The 14,956-nt window shown below is 42.5% G+C and overlaps 1 protein-coding gene across 1 annotated transcript in view; it reads left to right on the top strand.

Annotated features, from left to right (window-relative positions):
- Nucleotides 1-319: 319 nt before the first annotated feature.
- Nucleotides 320-14,956, top strand: part of LOC311006820 (cyclin-dependent kinase 17) — a 48,759-nt gene continuing 34,122 nt past the window's right edge. Inside the window, exon 1 of the mRNA XM_083999800.1 lies at nt 320-609. The gene's annotated coding sequence lies outside the window, so the exon portion shown is untranslated. The remainder of the gene's footprint in view (nt 610-14,956) is intronic.

Raw genomic sequence — 14,956 nt, 5'->3', positions numbered from 1 at the left:
AAATAATAGTTTTATGTTGCTTGCCCCAAGAATTAGATTATTAAAAATAAATGTGTTCTTAGACACTTTTGATTTCATCTGTGCTATTTGAGCTTTCCATGTGATGTTTTCATCAATGATCACACATTTAGCCTACGTATAATAGGCTACTACTGCATATCGTTTAATCTACCTACCAGCGCTGTTATTTTGAAAGTGCATGGCCGAGAGTTGTTTTATTTTGAAACGTCACGAGGAGTTCCGCTGAGCTGCGTGGGACTTGACGGCAGGATAACACCCCTCCCTCTGTCTGCTCTGTCGACAGCACATCCTCCACCAGCTTCTTTTTTAAACTGCTTCCAACCACCGCAGCACAGACACATATCGGGGATTCGGTCTGTCGCTGTCCGTCCTCACACGCCTAATATCCGCGCGTGTGAGTGTGTGTGTGTGTGTGTGTGTTTCGGAGGATATTTATTTATTTTCTGTCGGAGTCTTTTGGAGCCGGAGCTGAGCACGGACGGAGCCGTGTTTCAGACTACTGAAGTGGGCGGATAAAGCGGAGGAGGGCACCCGGGCCTGGCAGCTCTGGAGAGTCGGCGAGAAACGACGGAAATCACATTTTTTCAGGTACGTTTGCTTAAATGTCACCGCTGGATAACACACAGTCTGTCCGATAATGGACTCCGCGGTGTTAACATTTCCTCCGGTAGCGAATATCAAGGAGTGAATAGCGCGGCGTGTGGAAATGACAACATAGAGGAAAAACGGCAGCTCAAGAATAATTCAGCTCGACTCCAGCTGTATTTTAGGGGGTGTCCCTCTGCGCGTGCGACTGCCCGCCTCGCACATGTCTCAAATACAGAAGCGTCATTCATTAATTTCGGTGCAAATATTTCAGTTTGTTTACACAACGTGTGTATCGGTAGGCAGACAGCCCCCCACCCCTCACCCCCCTCACAGCGACATGAACCCTGTGGTAAACCGGAGAATGATGTGTAGGCTACAGTTTAAATGCCAACATGATAATATACGAGCACAGAGAATATGCTGGTATTGATTTGTTTTTTCTTTTTCTTTTTTGGGGATTGATAGCCTACTGAATCCAGGCCTGTGTCACTCGAAATGACCGTTATTTATTAATGTCAAATCATGTGTAACACCAGAAGACGAGCTATCATCCTATAGGCCTACCAGTAGGCTATAGCAACATTGTACATTTTAACAACTGAATTCATCACGTGTCGTTAATTTAAAAATCTAATCTGCATGTTGACATGATTTCTCTTTAAATCTGCTAACACTTGCTTCTCTGCTGACGGAGCTGTCCTCTCAGAGAATGGCTGCAGGAAGGAGCCTACATGTTCACTTGTTGAAATGTTGACGTTCAAAACGACTGTAGACTTTTGCCCCATGGAGATGTGAGATGTTTTTGTGACTTGTGGCTTGAGGTTAGGGGTGGAAACTACCTCTAGGCGACTATACATAGCTAACTGTGATTCTTGCACCACCCAGAGCACCATCCTGTTGTTACCCTGGAAACTGGCATATTAGGGGAATTGCTATTAGATGAAATGGCACGCGACGGACAGACAGACGGATGGACATGCTGTAAAATTGACCACCCCTCATCTGTCTCTGCAGTGAAGTGTCCGTGATGCACTTCCACTCATTTCCACTTCCACTGTTTGACCTGGATTTACTTCCACCGTCCTTCATCTGGAACAACTGGCCACTCGATGATGTGTGTGTCTGCGTGTGTGTCCTCGTGTATTGACCTACATTCAGATCCAGGCTGTTGGTTGTGAGTGTGATAGGCCCCCACAGGACACATAATTACCCTGACAGCCCCCTCCCCATGTCTGTGTGCCATATAGCAGTGCTTGTATTGATCAATCTCTGTATGATGTCACATACAGCAGGAAGATGAGAGCTGAGAGCAGAGCACACACTATGGTTCTACTCACACAAAGACGTACTCGCTTCTTCTCCGGGGACTGATATACAAGGATTTCAGCGAAGGGATTTGTCTTGTAGCAGAGTTTCATTCTTAGAAGTGTGACTGGTTTCAGTTTGAGAAGTGAATGCGCCATGTGATGGGGCTCAAAGTTTTCTGTTGAGGAGAAGAGTTGCAAGTGAAACCAGCTCAAGACTTCATTTTAGTTCATTATTCTTGTTTAGAATCAGAATTATTGATTGTTTAGGTGTGAAGCTCCTCTCTTTCTTTAGGATTGAGCTGTCTGGATCAGAGCCTGGCCTCTCCCACCACCTACTTGCTGTATGTTGACAGTTGAAAGAGCGGAGAGCATCAAGACGGTCAGAGGGGGAAACATCAGAGAGACTCAGCCTCATGTTAGAGCGTCAGTCAGACCCAGACTCAGAGGAGTTGAGACCAGAACCAGGGACTAACAGTTATCATGGTCATGTTTTATTTGTTTGTTTGTTAGCTTGTAACTAGCTGACACAGTGTAAGTCATTGGATTAACCTTAGCTTACTTTCTCTGTATTTGATGTTATAACTATAGCAACAAAGATGAATATGGTTTTAACAACCTGAAATTATTTTACCAAGTGAATGTTTGCACCAACATTATTTTTTTAGTATTATTATAGCTGTTGTTGATGGTTGATTGTTTTATGTGCTGCAATGTCTTTGACACTGACACACTGTCACCTGGGCAACACGCTGCTGGTAAACCAGAAACACTGTGCCTACGTTTCCGATGAAACAGTATCTGCAGCTCTTTTTAAAAACACATGGTTGACGATCACAGTGTCTCATATACTAGCTGTGCAGCTACAGCTCATTCTTTCTCTGTATCTGTGTGAGCTTTGTGGTTGTGACATCACTCAGAAGAGAGAGGAAAACTTGTAGAAGGCTGAAATATCTGCAGCCATATTACCTAGGGCTGGGCGATAGTAGGGGTGTAACGGTACACAAAAGTCACGGTTCGGTACGTACCTCGGTTTGGGGGTCACGGTTCGGTACGGTTTCGGTACAACAGACACTAATTGAATGTAAAACTAAAATCTGTCTTGTGTTATAAAAGTAAAAAAAAGAAGAAAAAAAAAGAATATAAAATAAAACAAGTGCATTAGGAGTGTATAATGCCATTCATTAATTCTAGAGGGGAAAAAAAACTTGCACTTGACAACTGTCAACTATTATTCGAATTATTAAATTATTATTATTATAAAATATATTATTATAAAAATAAAAAAAACAAGAAACTAACATCAATGTTGGTTTACACAGTTAAATTAGACTAGATGCCAGTTACTTTGGTGATGTTTCTGGTCCTGTCTGTGTTCATAAAACATATTAGGCAGCCACACGCACATCCCAAAAAAACTGAAGACTAGGTGCTGGACCACCAAGAAAGACACAGGTAAGGAAAAAAGGAGACCCCACACTAGTTAAAAGCTCCCGTGACAGTTTAATGTCACTCACGTTTCGGGCGTCAGCCCTCCATCAGACATAGTGTGCGGTCTCCTTTTTTCCTTACCTGTCTGTGTTCATGTCATGTTAAAAGCAGCGAGATAAGTTGTTGCCATGGATGTATTATATTAGGTTGTTGCACACAACTTGTCTTCACCCCATCGGGGTGAACATGCGCTAATGTGTTTGATGCGTTTCTAGCGACGCAGCGCGCATCCGTGAAACATCGCCGACGAACTTTATCCGATCGACAAGTCACGAGCTGCTTTTTATGGTCGCGAGCCGTCGCCGCCGCCGTTGTGTTTCATTGAGAAGCCACGGTGACATCAATGAAGCAGCAGCTCCTCTAACTTCACACTCTCATCACTTCTCTTCTTCGTCTGTTATGACGGTTGCTGGCAGCTTCGAGGCTCATTACCGCCACCTGGGTTGGAGTGATGACTCCACTTTTTTTTTTTTTTTTTTTTTTTTTTAAATATTCATTCAGACGTATTCGTCGTGTGACTGTGTGCACCGAACCGTGACCCCCGTACCGTGACGGCACGGGACGAATACATATACCGTTACACCCCTAGGCGATAGTGCAAAATAAATTATCAGGAGGATATGTAGGCTATTTTTTGCTGATGCTGCCAGTTCAAGGAGCATCCTGACTGAATCCTGAAGAAACCAGAGAATGTGTTCAGTTTGGGAGGATGACATGAGTTCACTTTAATGTTCATTACATCAGCTCTAAGATATACTGTATGTGTCTATCACATGTACGTAACATGTACATGAGGCTATAGTCTTTCTATTTATAGACCTGTTTACAGCCTATGTGATCAAAAAGCTGTCCCCAAATGCCCCCAAATAGTCGACCAAAAAATCATTAGCCGACCAAAATTTCATTGGTCGATTGGTCATAGAAAAAAAACAAAAAACATTTGGAGCTGTATCTTGTCAAAATTAAGTCAAAATCAATATGACTGCTTTGTATATGAACTGTATATGAACTAGCAGAGTTACAGGCTGCTGTCGCGCTTTTTACTGCCAAGCCCTACTGATACCATACTTTGATGAAAAATAAAAATAAAAAAGGTATTTCTGTATTTGACCATGGATTACTTTATTTGTTTTTGTTTTTTTATTCATTTCAGCATTTATTTATTTGTTTGTTTTTGTGTTCTAATGTTAATATGGCAGGCAGCGGTTTTTGTGTTGGACCTGAATGGCACACTGGACCTTTGTCTTTCTGTTGCTGATGTCTTTGCATCGGATTCAGTGACTTTTTAGACTCTTCAGCAACATAAAGCAACTGAGCAACAGAGCTAGTGACTTTCTGAACAAACCTCGGCCACCAGTACTGACCTGCAACAAGCACTGCTCTGTCACAGACCATTTGGACCTGAACAAACTGTTAAACAGTTTTTTTTTTGGGGGGGGGGGGGGGGGGGGGGGGGGGGGGGTTTGACTTTGCTAACTTTGTGGTCTGAATGGGTTTGAATGAGAGCACAAAAGGATAGCGGAGCAGAGAGGGGACAGGCAGCTTGAGCAGGGGGATGTTTCTGCATGGTCCTAGTGTACAGCATATATCTGATGCAAGTGCACTACTGACCTCTTTTGCAACCACAACTGCAACCGTGTGAGCATGGGGCTGTGTCTAGTGCTCGCAAAGTCATAACAATGTTCTCTGAAACTTTCAGTGGGAGGGACGAGTATATATTTATTTATTTATTCTTCTTTTACAGAAACAATATGTCATATTCTGCAGAAAGTGAAAACACAAGAGGTGGGCACAATTTGCATCAAAATATGCGTTTGTTCATTAAGGTTTTTGAAATGTTCAAACAAGTAGTAGTGTGTCTGTACGGTTGCTTCTGTTAGCAACAGTGACATGTCTTTGGAGACAGCTTCACATGTTCATGTTAAGTCCACCATTTGTAAACTGATTTGTTCAGATATGGCGTTGCCGTTCATAAAAAATTTGAACACAGTTCATTGAACATGTTGATGTACAAAACTCCCCTCAAGATAAAGGCAGGGGGATCAGAGCTTTCTGCCACTGTAAGTTCATTCAGAGATTTGACAGCTTTGCCGCAACTCTGCCGTTCCCTGCCAATAAACTGTCTCATTTCATATTGGACACATTTGACAGCACTGTTTTATGTGGTACTGTAAATAAGTGTTTTAATTTGAAAGTTCAGTCTCTGCCCACTGTGCGTCCCTCTTCCTGTTTGTCGGATCTAAAATCTCAACACAGGAATCCAAAACATGGTCAGTGAATTTCCCAAAATATCACAATATAGTTCATTCACCTTCTGCTGCTTCATGTTTGTTGATGCTCCAAAAGCATGGTGCACTTACTGATGATCAGCCTCCAAAATGCTGTTGCTATTGGCAACCAGGCCAGCAGTTTGCCTCTCTTTCTTTCTCTCTGTCTCTCTTCAGCTTATATAACACCATCTTGTGCAGGGTTTTATTGATCAGAGTTCGAGTTTTCAAGACAGCTCGTTGGATCCAGTCAGTGTGTTGATGTATGTGTGTTTGTCTGCGTGTGCATGAGTGCGTGTGGATGTGTTATAATGAGTACAGTGCACCAGTGGACGGTCCGTGCGTAGCCACAGAGCAGACGTCATGGAGCTGAAAGAGTAATTACTGGGCTCTTTTGGAGTCTGGCTAATTCTAGCACTTCAGGCTGAGTGCAGCTTAAACACACATTTTGCTGTCACATGACTTAACACACACACACACACACACACACACACACATACCAACGAGTAAAATTATTCCAGCCATGCAAGGAATGTTGAGTTATGTGAGTTAATTCACTGTTACATCAATCAAACACCTCTCATCTGTGTGTGTGTATAATCCTTGCTTCTGACACACACAAACAAAACACTTACTCTGAACTCAAATGCACGCACACTACACACACACACACACCACCATTCATAGATGGTAAGCCCCTTATCCCAGGATAACCTCCTGGTCATGGGACAGTGAACAGGGATGTCTGCCTGACGACCTGACAGCAGAGTTAGGGGCCATTCACATGGAGCATCTTTTGCGCTTCCATTGTTTTCTATGTAACCACGTGCCTTGTGCGCTCAAAATCCGAAGCGATGCCGACGTGGCGCTCATGGGGTTTTGTGTGTGTCCGAGGCGCACAGAGATGAAAAAATCTAAACTTTTTTCGAATACTGCATACACTGCGTGTCATGTGCTCAGAATTGACCAATCAGCTCCATTGTCATTTGAGCAATGTTTACTTCGAAACGGTACAGGTAGCCCACGGTACGGTCCATACCTCGGTTTTTGGGCCACGGTTTTCGGTACAACTTCAGTACAGTTTCAGTACGTGTTTTGTGCTTAAAGGTATAATGTGTAGGAATTCCCCCCGTCTAGCGGTGCGGTTGCACATCGGAACGTATTCTTGATGTTGCATTCACGTGAAATCAGGCAGACGTCAGACAGACAACAGACGCTGCATGTAACAGGATAAACAAGCGTCTATGTAAACAAGTGGTCGGCCAGCACGAGGCAAAAAATTACAGCCGTGACAATATGTTGTCATGGTGATGTTGTATTGTTTATCTGACCCACGTTTTACCGTCTTCCTCTCGTCGAGTAAAATGACATCCGGTTGGTTTGCCGACGGCACATCAGTGCTTCCGTCCTTCCTCACACTACACAGTGGTGACAGTTTTAACAGGAGCTACCTGGAAGACTTTCTCCCCGAGCCGACAGCTCCGGTGAGTTTCTATGGTTACCTACGGTCACGCTGCCACTCAACGTAAAAAATGGCGATGCAACATGGCAGCCTCGGTTTGGTGCGTCGCCCACTTATGTATTTGTAACGACTTGTAACAACTCATTCTAAGGTACGAGAAAGCTTTCATTTGTATGCGGGTGTGATTCGACTTCAGTGAAATATTTATTTATGAAAGCAATATTTGATTTTTGCTAATAAAAAGCCAAATAAGTTACATACTGGGGCTTTAAAGAGAACATTTTTTCTCCCAAAATTATGTTTAAAATCTTATTTCAAGACATTTTATCATGTTACAACAAAGTAGTCACAGTAAAGACTCAGAGCCCTCTGTCTTCTGATTGTCCCTCTGACCTGTTGTTTTCCGATCTCCAGGGAGAGAGATGTAAAACTATCTTCTTTTGTGTATCAATAACAGTTACATAATAACAGATTTCTGATGAGTCACATCAAAAAAAACCTGTTTAATATCTGACTAACAGCCTTTAGCTTCAGCAGCTAGTGTTAGCTTCACAGATGGGCAGGACAAGCTAGTCCACAGCCACAAATCCCCATGGGTCTAATTCAGTCCCTTCTAGGTGATGAGCTTATAGCAGCCATAAGACATGCTCAGAGGGTTCAGTGGGACTGCTCACTGTCAACATCGGCCGGTAACTGTAACCTGGAGGTGTATGACAGAGCTACGCAGCTCCCCAAGTCATCAGTGGCTGTAGAGATTGTTGAGATCTGTCCTTGGATACCATTGCAAATTAGACAAAATCCCCAACAGAGATGGCACGTCCACACAAACGGATAAGCAGACAAATAAGTGGTACAGTGTTGGTGCCAAGTCCAGTCAGCTGTCGTTGTTCTGCTCGGTGCATCTCGTCCTACACAACTTTCTCCATCTGCCTGCTTTTCTGAAACTATTTCATCCCACAGAATCATGAACTAAACTCAGCGGCTCTGACTTGAACTGAACTTGAGAGGGACTCTGTTGCCTCCCCTTTAAATACTTTAAATACCAGTTTCTCAAAAAGAGTTTCCTTCTTAATTTCCAGTAAGAGTCTCTAATTATTCGTCTCACTTTCCTGCAGGTTAATCAGTGACTGCTAGACAGGTATTATCAGCAATTCATGCCAACAAAGTGCCACGAAAGTTCACAGGAAGCAGTCTTGAAAGTTGGATCATACTGTAGGTGGCCACAAAGCCTGTCATGGAAACAGTCAGGTCCTTCCGTCTCAAACTGCTCACTCCGTTAACTTCACTGAGCGTTTATCATTATCTGAAAGGTCAGATCAATTCGAGAACAGTGTGGCACTGACACTGATAATCTGCTCTAATCAGATTAATGTGAAACTCCTTCAGGATTACTGATAGGAGCTGAGACTAGACGACCACAGAAACTGGGAATGGGAATGTTGTTCTTTTTCAATCCACACTAGCAAATTGTGTGTTTAGTATAATAAAATAATAATAATAATATATTATATTTGTGTTTGAAGTATGACTGAAGAAGCTCTCAGAGATGGAATTCTCTCCATGTATCTTCTATATATAGTCTTTCATAGTCCACCTAAATATTTCACTACTTTTCTTGATGCTCTCAGTTATTTGCACAGTTTTTGACTGTGTAGTCATCCCAGGTGATTTCAGAGTGCACATAGATAGGATAGAATACACACAGAAAGGAGAACGGTTTGAAGGGAAATGTGGATGTGCATTTTGATGACTCTAGTTGAGTCATCAAAATGCTTAAAGAAAGGAAGGAAACTCAGGCTCATTCTTCTGCTCACGCTTCTGGCACCACTATTGAAGTAGTGGCTTTTGGTTTTGTGACGTTCTTTAAGGTGATATCGATCAGTTTTATTCTTGGCCTGACAAAGTTTAATAAACACGCTGATCTAGACTAAGAGGTCTCAGAACCACAGCACGGTCCTGGGGTCTCATTTATAAAACTGTGCGTGGGATCGTTACTAAAAGTGTACGTACGCCCAAAAGCCAAGTTTTGCGTGCGCCAGTAAATATTCAGACTTATAAAACCCTGCGTACGCACACTTGCAGGCAAACTTCCCTTTATAAATCACAGAGTTCCTACAAGTGTGCGCAGCAGAATCAGCTTCACGTTCCGCCCTGTACACGCCCTGTTTTAACCGTAGATGGTCAATGCAAACCACCACATGAATGTGATCTGCATGTCAATGAGCCTGACGTGCTCTTGTTCTGTCGCTGTTGTGAATTAGTTGCAGGTGTGAAAGTGACAACGTGACATGTTGCTGCAGCTGTTAACGGCGTCAGCGGCTCAGAGCGCACGCGGTGTTGTTTTGGTGCGCTGCCCTCTCACATGCTGGACCCGGTTCGGCACATAGTTACAACAATGACAACAGTTCTAATCTGAAACGAGTTATTAACCATTCATCATGGTCTCCCTCTCCCTCCTTTCTCCTCCAGCGGTGCCGTGGTGCAGAATTACGCACGGGGCTCACCGCTGTATTATTTACAGTAATTAGACTGATCGATAAAACTTTGAATAATTAGCGGAATCAGTTACATTCTGAGGAATGATCAAACATGACACTTCTCTTGATAACAAGAAAACAGAATGTAACAATTGTGGGAACGATTACTGGATTTTTTTCCCAGGGTTTGAGATTTAATTGACTCTCGATCATATGTTCACAGTATCATAGGAACATATAGTTATTTACACCATGTATTTATCCCATGCAGCCGCGGCGTCCTCTCCTCCTCCTGCGCTTTGGGAGTGGACAATATGACGGAGAGATGGTGGTGATTAAATATAGAGAAGGAATTTTGATTTTGAATTTTAAGTTAGATTCTAAGAAGATGTTTCTGAAACATCAGTCCGATGCAAAATAAGGGCGCTGTTGAATTAAATCACCATGGCAACATGGATCTAACGCATACGGGTTGAAATTAAATGTGTGACGGCCGATAATAAAAACGTAATCGTTCTTCTCACTCATCATTTCCTGAGTCTGACTTCAGTTCACCACCACGCCGTCTGTGTCGCCAATTCCCCTTTTCCTCCAAACCATGCGTACGCCTGGGTCAGAGTTTGCTTAGAGCTGCGCACATTCTCCCGTCAAGTTAGTTTTTTATAGATCACAACCTTGGCGTGAAAAGTCACGTACGCCACTTTCAGCCCCGTTTTGTGCGTAAGCAACGGTTATAAATGAGACCCCTGGTCATCCTTAACCACTGAGGCAAAAAGCAGAAATGTTGTTCTTGTGTTTGTAGAGACTCAGCTGCAGGGACAGAGGAGGAGCAGCTGCTCCTTGTTTTGGAGTTTGATTTTCAGAAATAGCAAAACAGACATGAGATATGTCTGAATCTAATTTCTGATTTTGAATCATGTTTATTAAGTTGCCTCAGTGTGAGAATACACTCGTCCTCTGTCTCTGTGTTATGTATGAAGTCACCACCCACAGCTGGTGAACTCGGCCTGGTATAAAGACTGGAAACAGAAACAGTTATGTGCCAGATTATTTGTTGGCTGGGCACAGTGTTCTTCCTGTAGACGTGTGGCCAAGAAATAACCTGGCACTGAACCCCCTGTATCACCACAATGTAACACCAATCAGGCTGTAATATGTGAAAGCTCTGATTTGGGAGGTGGCAGATTTTCTTCCCTTCACACCTTTCTGCTGAATGAAGCAAAGAAGCTGTTGGCTCGAGTTTCAGACAGAGAGTACAGGCAAGAAAATGGTGTCTCGCTTGTTTTGTTTTTCTAAAGACTGAAATGTGTCTGATTTTAATATGTCATCTTATTCGTCTATCAGTTTGTAGCTATGTTTCCATCCACTTGTCAATCAAACTATCTAAAGGTCACTAAAATATTAATGTGAATGAAGCTGATGAGAGAGGCCATTTAAATCAAATGAAAATCAGTGTGTAATGACGTCACACACTGTTTTGCTCAATCAATCTATCAAACTGGTCTATCAAATACATTTCTTGCATTTTAAGTTGTTTCCATTCATTTTTGCACTGAATCACAAAACCGAAAACACACACGGAGTCGCTGGAGTCGACTCCTGACATGATATAGGACGATATTGGTTCATTTAGAACGCTACGATCTGATCGATGTAGTGACTTGAAATCGATTCAGTAACTTTTTAGCCAAAAATTCAACTAGTGTGACTGTGAAATAAATACCTGGATACTGGACAGTGCAGGTGAAGTTTCCTAGATCTCTGTTGTTTCTTGTAAGGGAATCAGGTTTAAATTAATTATGGATATAAACAAGCAAACAACAATTAATTGTAAATGGATTAACCTTTTATTTGAATAAAGTACAACCACTATATTTCATCTCTCGGAATATATTCTGATATTCACAACAGCAAAAAGCTGAGCACAGATCGATGTAGTTGGAACATATGAATATAAATCGTTGTAGTAGATGAATCGTTACACCCCTAACGAAGATGCAAATGCTGCACAACAGCGGAGGACACCTGTGGTTTAGGAACGGCAGCGCTCTAAACTGTTCTAGGAGATAGTGGTTGAAATCCTGTCTTTCCGTCTGTCCACTTGCATTTTTTACTGTTTTCTCCCGCCATGTCTTAGAAAAGCGGAATTAATGTAAAAGGTGATCGCAATTTACATTGATCTGGCAAAGAACTGGTTTCATTCGTATATCGCATAAGCCTTTTATCGATCAAGAGAGAATCCAATGTGATCGACAGGACAAACTTTTTGTCGATATTCATGACATTTACTTGAATTTCACTTTTTCCATGAGGCATGTAGCTTGTGATATTTTTTTTCTTTCATTCCAGCAGTCGTTGGATAGGAGCCTGTGTTTGGAAAACATTTTATTTTTGACCTACTTTCTTACATTAGTGCAGGGTTTTGTAGGGAAATGTATTTATATTTCTGAAAGTAAGGTATCAGAAAACTCTTGATGGAAGCCATGGTACCAAATTGACTCTAGCCTTTGAAAAAATTCAAACAACATCCAGACATAGTTCTGATGATGAGATTTGCAAGCAAAGTTATGTGCTCCCAGCCCTTCCCTGATTGGCCAGGAGGATTCTCTCTCAAAAAATCTTTGGAACACGATGCTGCCGCTGTGAGGCTGTTTGATGAATCTGGGTCACAGAAAGCCTTTGACAGCACCTCTCTGCATTAATGTATGAGCTGGAGCGTATTTCATCTTTCATAGTGCAGCTTTAAAGACGTGTGTGCATCACAACCACCTGAAGTCGGAACAGAAAGGGCCCGTGTGAGGAGAAATGCTTCATCCCCACGTCAAGACAACACCTGTTCCCAAAGCCCTCGGGCAGAGTGGAGCTGGAATTGAAGCCTGCGCTCGGAGGAGTGGAGGGGCGTGAGAATGAAGAGCCATAAAACAGACAAAGCTGGAGGGGGAGGAGAGGTGATGATGAGAGGTGGGAGGGTACAGTCCTCTCCTTCAGTTGTGTAAACTGACCTGACATCCCTAGATTTCCCCGTGGTTAAGTGTTACCTTTGTTTTTTTGTTGCTGGGCGTGCGTTGGCCTGAAGCTGTGACTACAGAGTAAAGAGGTGACTCTTCTTCTCTTCACAGGAAACAGAGACTACAAGATTGGTTATTTAGAAAACTGCAGTTTAGTCCAACAATGAGGGATAGAAAAACACTGAACCTGTTTTATTCAGCAAAAAGCTGAAACTGTCTTGCACCCAGAGCATAATTTGTCAATCAGATTTCTGCTTTGTCTGTGTGTCTTTATGTACTGTAAACACACATACCGTAGTTTAGTTAAATATTTCCCAATGTTAGGGACTGAACTGAGCTTTTTTCTATTTTAGTACGGCTTAATTTGTGTGAGACACTCATGGGGATCATAGGATGTGTGTGTGTGTGTGTCTCATACAGTTTTCCAATCTCTCACTGGAATGTGCCATGTCCAGCTGTGTGTTTGGATTCACCAACCAAACATCCAGACAGGAAGACACATTCTTGTTTGTTGTGTTCATCCAGCTATATTTGTGTATGTGTCTGTGTGTGTGTGTGTGAGTGTGTCGAACGGGCCGGAAGCTTCTCATTAACCCTGGTTACTGTGGTGTGGCTGTGAGTCAGATAAGGTTGTAACAGATTTTTGGTGTATACGTATACTGAAAAAGCACAGACAGGGTTAAATGCAGCTGATTGTTTTTTTTCCCAAACTTTTTGAAACAACAGAAACACAGAGCAATCGCTGTAAATGAACATTTTTACGTTGCTATATTACTTTTTTTTTTTTTTTTAATTAGTGGCGACATTATTGGGGTATGTCGTGTTAAACTTGTGGGCTACAATAATAATCATCAATGTTGTTTATTTATAAGCCCAGCGGACTGACAGACTCAGTTTTTTTTTTGCTTTTCCACTAGCACTCGAGCAACACTACATACATACTGCCACTGTCATGACAAACTACAGTGAGTGTGTGTAAACGGAGGAGGGTAGAGCAGCATTGTGAACAGGCAGACCACTTGTGATCAGATCAGTGAAGACACATGTAAACACCAGGGCCTCGGCGTCCACTCACCTGTCGACACAAGCCAACATGGAAGTCAACACAGCGGGTTGGAGAAGGCATCAACTTCAGCTCGACCGAAACACTAATGTAGAAAAGGTGAACTGCAGTGTAGGGCTGGTTAATCGATTATTGAGGTCTCGATTCCATTACAACCAATATTCAATTATCAACAGTTATCGATTAGACTGGAGGCTCAGCCAGCTGCTGTAGCATGGCTGTTAGCTGTTAGCACGTCGTCCGCTGCAGCGTCAGAGCTCCGGATTCTTGTTGTTTACGTTTACGTCTCATTCCTTGGTTTGTATTCCGATGAAAAAAATGCAATAACAATCGATTTTTGGAAATGTAATAATCGACTCATAATCGTCCATACAATAATTGCAATTACCGATAATCGATAATAATTTTTTTCACCGCCCCTACTGCAGTGTCGCTCCTTTTTTCCACATACAACATCACAGCTAATAAGGAAACTGTCAAGACTTCCTGCTTGTTCTGTTTGTTTATTGCTTTCACACACACGTTGGCACACGATACACTGTGTGCCTTAACCGCACTGTAGTCCACCGGCTGCTTCCCACTGTGTGGATGTGTGTGTGAGACCTCAGGCTAACCCCTCACGACCCACACACACACACACACACACACACACACACACACACACACACACACACACACAGACAGGGCTGGTATTAACATGCGTCTACAGTAATGTTATTCAAATGTTCTGCATCTCCAACAGCACAAGAACATGCCATTTGCAAAAAAAACTAAAAAACAACCATTACGCCACACAGACCATCTGTGGGACAGCGAGACGTGGCTCCAGGCTGTGCCATTATGTATCTTGGGCCCCAGCGGTCTGCACAAATAACAGATGCCATCACCAGAAGACCTGTATCTCTGATACAAGCAGTCACCAGGAAATGTGAGGGGGTCCAACCTGTCCAACACTTGATGAATCTGTCGATTGTGTAATCGATTAGTTGTGTGGTCAATACAATGTTAAAAAATGTCAAGAAATGTCAATCAGTGTTTCCCAAACCACAAGATGACATCCTCAAACCACAAACCACAGAGATATTAAGTTTATTGTCATAAAGGAACAAAGAAACCAGAAATATTCACATTTAAGACGCTGAAATCTTCTTTCATAATCGATTATTGTTTGATTAATCGATTAATTGTTGCAGCTCTAGACTCAACACAGTGCTGTCATCACTAACTCCATTGAAAGCACCTTTGCATTGTCATCATCAACTTTTTCTAATCTAA

The sequence above is a fragment of the Trachurus trachurus genome (genome assembly GCF_905171665.1).
Source record: "Trachurus trachurus genome assembly, chromosome: 23".
Classification (NCBI taxonomy): Eukaryota; Metazoa; Chordata; class Actinopteri; order Carangiformes; family Carangidae; genus Trachurus; species Trachurus trachurus.
Note: the sequence above shows the minus strand (reverse complement) of the source record. Positions and strands in the feature narration are given on the sequence as shown.